Raw genomic sequence first — 13,015 nt, 5'->3', positions numbered from 1 at the left:
TGATTGCTGCAGTCTAGGCCTCTGAGCTGACCATTAGCAGTAATTGATACAGTCCTCATAGCTAATACAGTCATCTGTGTCATTGCTGCTTCCTGCTGATCAGCACTTTTCATCCCGGAGTCCCATTTCTATTCAATAGAGCTCCATTTATTTTCTATCTGATGATAACCTTTACTGCCTGTTCTCTCACGTTGCCTATATTAAAAATACATATCTATTGCATATGCGTTTTATTATTTTCTTCTGACTCGGATGTAAATGATCAGAGTTCTCTCTGCATGTAAATCTCCACCAAACTGCAGCAGCAAAGTGTCGTTGAGTTATTTATAGGGAATTTATTGCAAATGGGACAGTCTTGAATGTTTCTCTGAGGAGAACTGCACCAGACTGTTGTAAAATCCTGTCACTGCCACTTTTCTTGAGAGACCGAGAGCGGCAATATCTAGAATTCATTGTGTACAGTTTACTGAATATTACAGTCACACAGACAACCAGCGGCAAGGATAGTAGATTCTGAAAAAAATGAATTTTCAAATGAGTCGGAAGATCACTTGAAAGGGGATGTTTTTCCATAGTTTTTAAAATTCAGTTTAGAAACCATATTAATACTGTTGCTGAACTCCAACATTTTATTTCTAGGCTATTGTTGAAAACCACAATGAGATACTAAAGAGTTATTACCTGCAGCACTTCCAGTAATGGCTGAAACGTAAGAGACGCAGCCTCAGCACGTAATCCATTACTTATTCAGGGTCCTGGGACCATTAACTGTCATCCCAATATAACCGGCCCTTGCTTAAGCAGTTGAGGGGGGAGATAAATAGGCTAAGTGCCACGCAGGAGACAGAACTTGCCTGGACTTTGCGACTGCTTGTGAAGGTTATTGTCATAATTTGCACCAATGTGGCAGTATTGTTTGCTAATTGAGAGAAGAGAAAATTCATTATCATATAGCTGTTCAGGTCAGGTTTTTTTTCCTTGCTGCTAGTGAGTTGGTATTGATCTAGGGAAGGGGTGGGGGGAGGGAAAGCTGATCCAGCTTTTGCATTCTATGAATGAGCAGCAGTAGAATGTAATGATAAGGAAAGGAGAGCTGCCTTGACTGTATCCTGAGATTCTGTCTCTCACTATCCCGTGTCTCCGTGGCCTATAACATCAGCATATTCATCACTGCTGTCAGGATTAGTGGACTGTTTGCTGCCTTCAGCCTTAATTGGGGGAATACAGCATTTTGCAAGGAGTGGAAAGAAAAGAGAGGATATTTTCAAGTCAGCGAAAGAATGATGAAGGCGCTCCATAAGGACAGTTGGGGAAAGGGAAGAGGTAACATGCAAGCAAAAGGACTGACAGTGTCTGAGCAGGCGGTGGTTGGTCAGCTGTCTCTAGCTAATGACAGGTGCTGAATCAGGTTCATTGGGAGCACTTCCATGAATGGGAGAGGGGGAGTTGCTGCAAGGCCCCTCCCAAGCCAACAGAATGCAGAAAATAGAAGGATCATTCTGCCCCTTTGCCTCACTCTCACTCTCTCTCTCTCCTTCGTCCCTTGCTACCTGATGACGCAGCACAAACCGACTGGCAGCGCACAACAGGATGGGTGACTTTAAAAATGGCTTCAAGAGGTCACCCTCTGAAACTTCTACTGTGAGCCTGCAGCTGAAGACAGAATCGAACTGGCCTGTTACTCACAGACAGGGCAACTGAGTGCTATTGCCATATTAGAAGTGTATCTATTAGGAACAGTGAGGAACTGCAAAGGTAACATTTGGCATATTATAGCGATGTTTCCTTCAACTTGATCTTATTGTTCATTTGAATTAGTTTCGCTTGTAACAAATGATTTGGGGTAGGGGAGAGGGATGGTGTCGGGGGAGTGGTCATTAACTGTTTCAAGCATTTTTGTTAAGTGTAGAGAATGCTGCAAAGAGATCAGGCGATAGTCTTGTATGCTAACATGCTTCCTAATGAAAGAAATGTTTTGATGCCAATTCTGATTTTGCAGGACTTGCCCCCACCCACGATCAAAATGTTTTTGAGGGTGGGGCTGATGAAAAGGAGCCATTTTTCATTTTATAAAAATGTGAAATCTCTGGGTTGTGTTTGTTTCCTGGTTTCTCATCTTGTTAAGGAATGTGGTGGGTGCAGTTTTCACCAAACAGCTGCATTTAGCCGCAGTTTTAGTTTGCTTGGAATGAGGAGCCAGTTTAGTCCCTATAACAACATTTTTTTGCTTTTTGTTTAATTTGGTCTCTGTTTTGAATTAAACCAGACAGTCTGACTAATGCAAATTTTCTTGCCTGAAGTACAAACTTTCACTTTCCAGATATTAGTTTAATAGCAGCTTTTGAGTCATGCCACATGTGTTGTACAGAATAGAGTCTGGATAAATGATTATTACTGTATTAGGAAATGAAAACAGTTCCAATTTATTATGTCCTTTTAAGAGGCTTTTGCAGTCAGCAGGAGCTTGTAAAATATCCTGCCATTTCCACGTAGTTTGTCATATGTATGATATTTCAATTTGTACAAGACCGTAACTGTCCACAGGACTGGGTTACAGACTGAGTTAGAACACTGTTCTATCTCCTCTGGGACCTGGGTTTGAATCTGGGCCAGACAGTGCAGATGAAGGACTTTTCTCCAACAGAAGAGAGGTGCAAGTGAGAGGCCCTAGGTATTGCAGTATGATAGAACTCTTCCTTTCACCTTTACAAATACAGGCTAGACACAGGGACTGACTCCATTAAATTAGTCCTCATTGTCTGATAGCTGTTAAGGGATTTAGATTACAATAAAAGTTGAGAAACAGTCTGAACCCAGCTATCGACGACTTGCGTCATTATGTTGACACACACAGCAGTCTTAATAATTGTCATCATTCTAAATTCTTCAGTTTGGTTCTGTAGAATTTTTGTCTTCCACTACATTTTTTGTATCTACCTTTAATCTTCCTTTTTAAAAGAGGCATAAAAAAACACAATTTTATAATCGCCCTTAAATATTAGAGCACAATCTTGATAATGATAAAGAATTTGAACATTATTAGATGGCTATTACACGAAGAGGCAATTCCACAGGACAGAGTTTTTTTAATGCTTTAGTCTGCAAAAGTTCCTTCCATGCTTTGTAAAAGTTGTTCAGCTTTTGTCCATTTTGGTTGGTGAATTCCTTGTGAATTCCCGACACAATTGATTGGCCATTAGGAGGTGATCATTAGGAGGTGCTGCTTTGCAGGGCAGGGCAAAGATGGAGTAGTCCATAATACCATGTGCAGACCATTTGTGAACTAACAGCCAAAACTTGCAATCAGGGTTTTTGCATGACTTCTAACAATGCCAACCCATCTTGCCAAGTTATCTACAACCAGAGCTATGAGGCAAGTATGGTGCTATTTAACTCTGCAAATATATAAATGGAAATTTGACATTCAGTTGTGTTTGATGCTTGCATGTAAGTTTTGAATGTGGATTGTGTGTTCTAATGTTATATTTTCTCAATATATTTGTAGTGCAAGTGTTTCTGCTGGTTTGATTGCAGATTTGACACAAAAGATTCTAATTAAGTAAGCCAATTGTTTTTTTAACTGTATTTTGACATAGGCAACTACATCTTGCTAACCTCCCTTAAGTTCACCTAATGTCAAATTTTCCTTAGTTTAATTTTCATAAAATTTATTTGTGGCTTTGAAAGGTGTGTGGATACCATTCTGTTTTAATTTATTCCCAATTTCTTGGTTTGTTCAAGAGTGATTAGATTAGATTAGATTACAGTGTGGAAACAGCCCTTCGGCCCAACAAGTCCACACCGACCCGCCGAAGCGAAACCCACCCATACCCCTACATTTACCCCTTACCTAACACTACGGGCAATTTAGTATGGCCAATTCACCTAACCTGCACATCTTTGGACTGTGGGAGGAAACCGGAGCACCCGGAGGAAACCCACGCAGACACGGGGAGAACGTGCAAACTCCACACAGTCAGTCGCCTGAGTCGGGAATTGAACCCGGGTCTCTGGCGCTGCGAGGCAGCAGTGCTAACCACTGTGCCACCGTGCCGCCCTGGTGGAAAAGTGGTGGAAAAGAATGTTTCCAGTGTTGCATTGGGAGTTTTTTTTTGTTTTACTGTCAACTCTGTCCCACTCCACATGTTGAAACATCAAAGAATTCCTTCTGATATTCTGATACTTCTGTAAGCATGTTCCATCAAAACAAATTTTAAGTTTTGTTTTGCTGATAGCATGTCATTCACCATTCACAGCATCTTGGTTTTCAATAGTAGTGACTAGTGGCAAAAAGGGCACTGCTGAACTATTACTGCACAATTGGTCAGGCAAATAAGATTCACTTGGCAACATTTTTGTACTGGAGCCTTGAGGATTTACAAAGTAGCACATCTGTAGCTTATCAGAAAAATTATTTATCCTTGAATATGATATTTGGAACAATTTTAAGATGAATCCTTAAAATTGGAAAAACTTGCAGTAGGAATTTCAGAAGTTAATCTTGTACAAAGTTCATTTTTCCCTCATGGGCTAACTTTTGGGTTTGGTTCTCTGAATAATTATCACTTCAGGTCTTGTTTCTTTGAGAAACTGTTGCTGACTTGCTGTTCTGTATCCTCAGTATTGGGGTTACATACACAGTACATAATTCTTTTCAATAAAATTTGATTGTATTCTTGATACAGTTTCGTCTAGCCATGAAATGGTTCTGGGATATTTTATGTCCAAGACACAAATCAAGAAATCTCCAAACCTTGGTGTCTGACTCTGCCCAGAGTTACATACTTCTTCATATGCCCATATGAACGTCCAGGCTATGGAATGTAAAGAAGTATGTATTTGTGGTGTGGAACATCTTCAAATATGAAGAAACCAAGTTCAATAAAAGCACAGAGCTCACACATTCCTCTTATCCTAATGAAAGGCCTAGATGCTTCCTTACCATGTAGTACATTTTCCAGGAAGGAACTTGCTCATTCTCCAGAATGCAGAAGTTTTTACCTCTTAAAAAGCAGGCAGTTAAGGTGAAAAGGTATCACTAATGAAAATGGGAAATTATAAAAATAAAGGCTTATTATTTTTAAGTGCTACATAATTCCTGAGTGGTAGAAATCCCAGCACCTGAAGCAGTTTTGTAAAGTAAAATACTTGACATCTTAGCAGGGCCCTGGAATCTATCTCCATTTCTTAAGCAACAAAAGTTTAATTATTATTATTAATTGATTTTTACAGTCCCTGTCCATTTTCTTTTTGTTTTCTCTCCTCATTGACTTGGTGAAGTTTACCACTCCCTACTGAAAAGCAGCAAGCTGACTGCTACCACTCAGTCTTTAGCCAGTATTGTAGAAGGGACCACCAATAATTATACAAAAGAGCCCTGTTTTCCATTTGCCATTGAACTTGATTCAAGGGAACTAATCCTTTCTGACTTCTGGACATGCTTCCTGAGCAGCTGGGGAAGGCTGTCTGGTGAATTGACAGTACGCAGTCATACATTGTTTTAAAGTCTCCTCTGAGCTCTAGAGGATTCTGACCTCCCCAAGTATCTCCTTTCTGGTGTGGCAATTCCAGGCTTGTAACTGACGAACTGAAATAAACCCATTCAATTTCAAGTCAGTTGTGGTTCAGTTATAGCACTCTTGGCTGAGTCATATGGTTGTGTTGGTTCCTGTTCTATTTCAGCACTTGGGCAAGGAAATCTGGGGTGACGCTGCACTGCAGTATTGAGGGAATGCTATACTGTTAGTGGTGCCACCTTTCAGATGAGATGTGAAACTGAAGCCCTCTGTTCCCTCATAGGTGGATCTAAAAGTGTCACATTGCACTATTTCAGAGAAGATCAGTATAGTTTTCTTTACACATTCTGACTAATATTTAGCCCTCAATCAACATTTAAGAGGAGATTATTTGGTCTTTACCGCAATGCTGTATGTGGAAATTTGCAGTGTGCAAATTAGCCGTCAAGTTTCCTACAATTGGAGCAGTGAGTGCACCTCAATGTGTGAGCAGAGGGTATGTTGGGATGTCTGGAGGTGCTGAAGGACACCGCTGAATGCAAGTCTTTCTTCCTTGTCTTTCCATTTCTTTTGTTCTCCAGGCCATGGCACAAGGCACTGTTTTCATATCTGCGCCTGATGCAGAAAGCAGTCAGTGTGACTGAATATGTCAAACCTGACGCATATCTATTATTTTATCTTTTCCAATTTGTACCATATATTTTGGGGAAAGCCTTTCCCTCTCTCCCTCTTCAGCTCCCATATTCCAACAGGTAAGAATGTCCATTGGATTGGTCCATGGATATGGTTGTCAGACCACTGCAGTGATTCGCCATTGAATTCTGCAGGATGCCTGACCAGTGACTCACCCACTCTTCCTGACTGAGTTCAGACGACTTGGAAGGATTTACACACTGATAATCAACCTGTTGTGAAGGGGAAAGCTTAGAAGGGTAAAATAAAATCAGTATGGCATGCAGAAAGATTCTAGCATGCAGAACACTGACGAGGGTCACATGGCTGGAGATGTCAGTAACTTCCGTGAGGATACTTGGCAGTGATAGATTTTCCCATCTGATGCTTTTGAACAACAGGCGAAGGTAGGACTGAGCTTAAGCAATCAACTCATCCTGTGTCTCACAAATCCACTGTGATTTCAGTCAAGCCACATTTGCTAGTTGCCACACTGGGACACAGTGATTTTCGGCAGCAACAGCTGTAAGTTTTTATTATCCTATATTGTCGTGTGATTACTCAAAGCAGGTGCCAGATGCTAAACTGCAGATCCTATTTCTTGGAGAGTTCAGTTAAAAGCTGTCAGCCGCACACTGCTGTCAGAAATAGTACAGCTACTGTTGTGTTAAAGCAATTTATTTCAAATCTCCAAAGATTTAGCTAATATCCAATGAACAGTTTCAAACTTTGGTGACATTGTACATTACCATCCCATAGTGGTGAAGAAAGTTTTATCTACCATTATTACATAATTGCCAAAGTCACACTTGCCCTGTTTTTCAATTATGAAATATCAAAGGAATTCAGTTATTTTGAAGAAATTTGAGTATAAACATCTTACACACTAATTTGCAATTGCTGCAGAGTTGGTGCAAACACTTCTCTACACCCAGAGCAGGGGTTTTTAACTACAAATTTAAGTATGAAGGTTCATTTTTATCATTCTCGGTTTCAAACTCAAAATTAGCAACACCAGCCTGCTTTCCAGCAGCCAAAGATTGTTAAGTTCCTGATGATGTGGAGCTGGGCCAAGTAAGAAAGAAGGGAATGAATTAGACACTGAATGTCAACAATTTTTCTTAGATAGCCTGGAGATGACGGGAGTTAACCAATCCCAAATTTAGACATTTGTATTTAGACAAGTTATGATAAAGGTTGGTCCAAATGGTGCCTGAACCTTCTGGCCTATAGGTAGGAATGCTACCACTATACCACAGGAGCCTGCCAATTGCAATTTTAACCTGGTCTGTTGAGTAAGCAGCAAGGGCATAAGACCAGATTTTTACAGATCAGTGTTGACTTGTACCTAAGCCTAACGTTCCTTCCTTTGCTGAATATCCACTGATCCAGTTACCTCAAAAGTCTACTGATGGGAAGAAAAAGATTGATGGTCCTTCAGATTTCTGAAGAAGGGAGAGGTATATTGCAAATCTGAGCATTGTGTTATACTACCCTCTTATTGGGGGAGGTATTAATAAAGATAGTTCAAAGCTAACTGCATGCAGTTGAACATTTGTTAGTCTTAAGTGCAGTAAACAGTAGAAAGATGACAATGGGGCTGAGATGGACTGTTCTTTTATAGTGCATTTGAGAAATTAAGGGCTGAAGGACATTGTGACATATTTTTGGAACTCTTGAAGTTGTTTTTCAGGAAGTTTGAGCAATTACAAACTTCCTGAAGTTGGCGGGACGGTGGCACAGTGGTTAGCACTTCTGCCTCACAGCGCCAGAGACCCGGGTTCAATTCCCGCCTCAGGCGACTGACTGTGTGGAGTTTGCACATTCTCCCCGTGTCTGCGTGGGTTTCCTCCGGGTGCTCCGGTTTCCTCCCAAAGTCCAAAAATGTGCAGGTTAGGTGAATTGGCCACGCTAAATGCCCGTAGTGTTAGATGCAGGGGTAAATGTAGGGGAATGGGTATGGGTGGGTTACGCTTCGGTGGGTCGGTGTGGACTTGTTGGGCTGAAGGGCCTGTTTCCACACTTTGTAAGTAATCTAATCTAATCTACAAAGATTGCTTCATGACTATGTGTTCAGGTACAAGTATATCAGTGCAGTATTTAATTATTGAAAATGACACTGTAGACATTTGGGGCTGAGGGAAGATTTCAAACCTGACAAAGAGGATTGGAATAATTATGAAGAAAGGTTACATATTTCACTGGAAGCAAATGAAATAGAACAAGAGGAAAAGTAAATGGTTTCATTGCCAGGCCAGATGCTTTTGACATAGTTTTAAATAAATGCTGCCCGTTGGACCTCAGTACTTTGGACTATTTTGAAACTAATGAGATTCTTGACTGACTGTGATTTTACCCTCCATGGAGGTGGTGAGAAGGACAAATAATTGGGAGAGTTGACCCCAGAGAAATACTCTTGCCCCTCTCACAACTTCCATAATTAAATTAATAGTCAATGAATGGTCTTCTCAAAAACCAATTAATACCCTTTATGTGGTTAATTACCATTGACTTAAGGGGCTCAACTGACCACCGACCCAATATCTGCCTTCCCAGCAGAAGAGAAAATGATTGCATACAGCAATAAATCTTAGTACAAGAATGAGATTGTACTGAGAGTTGGATTAAGGAAACAGTCGTCAAATGAGAATTTTGCAGGGATAACATATTAAAAGTCAAACTCTCTTGACATTGTAACATGGCCCAAACTTAGTAGGCAATCTTTGAGATACATTTGTTGGATCTTAAAGAATAATAAACTTCAAGCCAACCTGTTGAGCAAAGGCAATGAGCTAATGTGAATGGAGACCTATGATAAGACCGCAGCCATGGAAATATCAGAAAGATACAGTTGAAATTTGCAACTGTAACTTTTTTTTTGTTAAGGCTACAATGGAGTTTAGCAAGATTCAAGTTGTAGCAGCCAAGTTTACTCTCTCCAAGTCAGTTGCCATGGTAGCAACCAACTGTTTAAATTCCCTCATTTCCAGTCGAAGTGCTCTGCCTGTGTGAAGTTGGTCATATCCAGATAGCATGAAGGGGAAGAAGAAAGAGTAATTTTCAAAGTTGTGTTAAAGCTCCAAGTTGCAACCATTCAGCAGCGATTGGTCTAATTGATAAGGAGGCAATGGCCTAGTGGTATTATCGCTGGGCAGTTAATCCTGAGACACAGTTAATGTTCTAAGCACCTTAGAATCGCACCATGGCACAGAGTGGAATTTGAATTCAATAGTTTTTCTTTAAAATCTGCAATTGAGAGTTTAATGATGACGATGAAACCATTGTCGATTGTCAGAAGAAAAACCCAACTGGTCACTAATGTCCTTTAGGAAAGGAAACTGCCATCCTTAGCTGGTCTGGCCTATATGTGACTCCCAACCCACAGCAATGTGGCTGACTCTTAACTGCCCCAATTTGGGATGGGCAATTAATGCTGGCCTGGCCGTTATCCAATGAACAAATTTTAAAAAAGGAACCTGGAAATCCTTGAATGTGCATATGATCGAAGTGGAAGCAGAAGTTGATGTTAGTAAGCAGAAAGATCAAGAGTTAAGCTCAGTAAAAGAGCAAGAGAAACATTGTGTGGAAGTTGAGTAAAAGGAATGAAGATATAATTCCAGCACCTACAGTAAATTCAAATGTCAGAGATTCACAACTTACTTTCATCATGAATACAGTTGCAGCTGTTTCTGTTATCACAGAGAAGGAGTCCAAGAAGCTTCTAAATCTTATTCCCTTAGGTAAAGCTGATGTGAAACTGATTGATGATTCCAGTAACAGTATTTGAGTGTTAGATGAAGTTAGTATGTGAATGGACTGTGATGATGCAGCCTATTACTTGCCACTGGTAGTAGTAGCGAGGAAGAAAGCCAGTTTGATGTGAAAGGATTAGTTTGAGACAATTCTGGGCTGAGGTATTTACAGCAGTGACCAGTTAAAATAGAAGTAAAACTCTGAGGAACCAGCAAAAAAGTATGAAGTCGATTTTAAACAATGAGGATAAAATTAGCCCTAAGTATGATATTAAACATTGGAAGTTGGCAGATCATGAAAATATAGGTTGCCTGTTAAGATTTCCCATGAAGAGAGGTTAGCTTTTGGCCAAGAGGTTACCCGAGAATTACATCACACACAAATAACATGCTAATGTCTGCCAGACAATCATAGGCTCATAGAATCAAATCATTTTACAGCACAGAAGGAGACCATTTGACCCATCATGTCTGTACCAGTTCTCAAAAGAGTGATTGCCTTCTTCAGATGTTCATCCATCACTGCCCCAAAGGCGATGAAACTCCCCACCAGTTAGTTCCATTCTCTAGCCTTATCGCCATAGCTCTTTAAATTAATCACTTTCAAATATATATCCAACTCTCTCTTTTGAAATTTTTATGGAATCCATCTTCACCAGTCTCCCAAGCAGCACATTCCAAATCCTAACACCTCTGAGTAAAGAAATCTCTCCTCATCTCATTCTTACCTTGCTGCAAATTTGAAATTGTGAGCCCTAGTTACTGATTCTGTGAGTCCTAGTTCCAACTAGTGGAAACAATATATCCTTCTTTAATATCAAAACTGTTCATAATTTTCAACACCTCTAAAAGGTTACCTCTTAATCTTCTCTGCTCCAAGGACAATAAGCCAATCTCTCTAACCTTTCCTTGTATCTAAAATCCCTCATTCCTGTTGTCATTCTATTAAATCTCCTTTGAACTCTCTCCGTGGTTTTAACATCCTTTCTTAAATAAGGTGCCCTGAACTGAACAGAATATTCCAAATGTGGTCTGACCAATGATTTGTAAAGATGTAGCATCACTTCCTTGCTTTTATGCTCTATGCCTCTATTTATAAACCCAAGGATTCTACGAATCTTCTTCACAACTTATTCTTGGCCACCTTCCGAGAATCATGCACTTGACCCCAGATGTCCCTCTGCTCCTGTACTCCCCTCGGAGTTATACCATTGAGCCTGTATCATCTCGCCATGTTTCTTTGCTCAAAATGCATTATCTCTCATTTCTCTGCATTGAATCTCCACTGTCAGTGTCTGGCCAACTTGTCAATGTTCACCTGAAGTCATTCAGCATCTTCCTCACAATTCGCTAACTTCGAATCATCTGCACATTTAAAGATTTTGCCCTCAACACCATCTCCAAATTGTTTTCTAAATCAGAAAAAGCAAGGGTCCCAACATTGATCCCTATGGAACACCACTTCCAACTCATCGCAAATCTAAGAACTCTCCATCTATACCTATCCTCTGCATCTTGTCTTTTAGCTAACTTCTAATCCATCCACCAAGGATCCATCAATCCCAAATACTTTTAATTTGCTAACCAACCTGCCATGTGGCATCATATCCAATGTTTTCTGAATGTCCAAATATACAACATCCACAGCAGCCCACTCATCCACCGTCTGTGTCACCTCGTCAAAGAACATGATTAAATTTGTCAGACATGATCTGCTCTTGATAAAGTCATGTTGAGTGTTGAGTATTTAGTATTAGTTCATTTTTCTCTAAATGTAAACAGTAGAACACCCGTATCTGTGGATTTGATTTCCGTGGTTTCAGTTATCTGTGGTTTACCATGGCCTGAAAACATTACATGGAACATTCCAGAGGCTGCCAGGGAGGTAGGTTTCCCATATAAATGATAGGGTCCGCTACTATCTGCGGTTTCAGGCATCCATGTTAGGTCTTGGAATATATCACCTGCGGATACAGGGAGATACCTGTATTTACGTTATTCCATGTTATGGGCTCCATCAGTTTTCCTACTGTCGATGTCAAGCTGACTAGTTTGTAGTTTCCTGGGTATTAGATTAGATTCCCTACAGTATGAAAACAGGCCCTTCGGCCCAACAAGTCCAGATCGACCCTCCAAAGAGTAACTCACCCAGACCCATTCCCTTACATTTACCCGTGACTAATACACTATGGGTAATTTAGCATGGCCAATTCACCTGGCCTGCACATCTTTGGATTGTGGGAGGAAAGCCACACAGACACAAGGAGAATGTGCAAACTTTACACAGACAGTTGCCCACCTGTGTCCTTGGTGCTGTGAGGCAGCAGTGCTAACCACTGAACCACCATGTTGCCAATCCTTTGCCCCTTTCTTAAACAATGGTGTTACATTTGCAATCCTCTAGACCCCAGAACTAACACTGTGTTCAGAGAGCCCTGGACAATTTCTGTCAATGGCTTTGCAATTTGCTCCCATCCTCTCTAAGCAATCTAGGATGTATCCTATCCAGGCCTGATGACTTCTGTATCTGGAGTGCTGCCAGCCTTTATAGCACCTTTTCTCTTTATCTATCACTATACTGCTCAGTTGTTCAACACCCAATTTTTCAATTGGGTGTCATTATCACCATCTTCTAATTTGGTAATGACAGAAGCAAAGTATTAATTTAGTACCTCTGCCATATCCTTTGTTTCAGTGAGCAGTTTACCTGCTGTTCCTTATGGGCCCACCTCTATTCTTCATTAATCTTTTACTATTAATGTGTTTGAAGAATGTTTTATGATTTGTTTTAGCACAGCCTGCCATCCTTTCCTCTTGCTTCCTTTTAGTCTTCTTTGTTCCTGTCTTAGCCTCTCTTCTGCAAATGAGGTACTCTTCGAGATTTCTAATGCTATTGCTATTATTATTCTGGTATCCGTCATATGCCTTATTTTCCTTACTTTCTCATCAATATCATTATTCATCCAGGGTACTCTAGCTTCGGATACTCTATATTTATTTTTCTTGGGTATGTACCGAGCTTGCACCATATATCTCATTTACTGTTTTATCTACCAAAATGAGTTTCTAATCCAT

General features: G+C 40.4%; 1 long non-coding RNA gene across 2 annotated transcripts in view; it reads left to right on the top strand.

Annotated features, from left to right (window-relative positions):
- Positions 1 to 838: 838 nt before the first annotated feature.
- Positions 839 to 13,015, top strand: part of LOC122563663 — an 85,767-nt gene continuing 73,590 nt past the window's right edge. Inside the window, exons 1-2 of one of the 2 annotated variants that reach the window (XR_006315687.1) lie at positions 839 to 879; positions 1,563 to 1,755. This is a non-coding gene — a long non-coding RNA (uncharacterized LOC122563663). Of the gene's footprint in view, positions 880 to 1,400; positions 1,756 to 13,015 lie in introns of those variants that run through there. The other variant, XR_006315686.1, reaches the window with a different exon arrangement.

Source organism: Chiloscyllium plagiosum, chromosome 27 (assembly GCF_004010195.1).
Source record: "Chiloscyllium plagiosum isolate BGI_BamShark_2017 chromosome 27, ASM401019v2, whole genome shotgun sequence".
In the NCBI taxonomy this organism is placed as follows: Eukaryota; Metazoa; Chordata; class Chondrichthyes; order Orectolobiformes; family Hemiscylliidae; genus Chiloscyllium; species Chiloscyllium plagiosum.
Note: the sequence above shows the minus strand (reverse complement) of the source record. Positions and strands in the feature narration are given on the sequence as shown.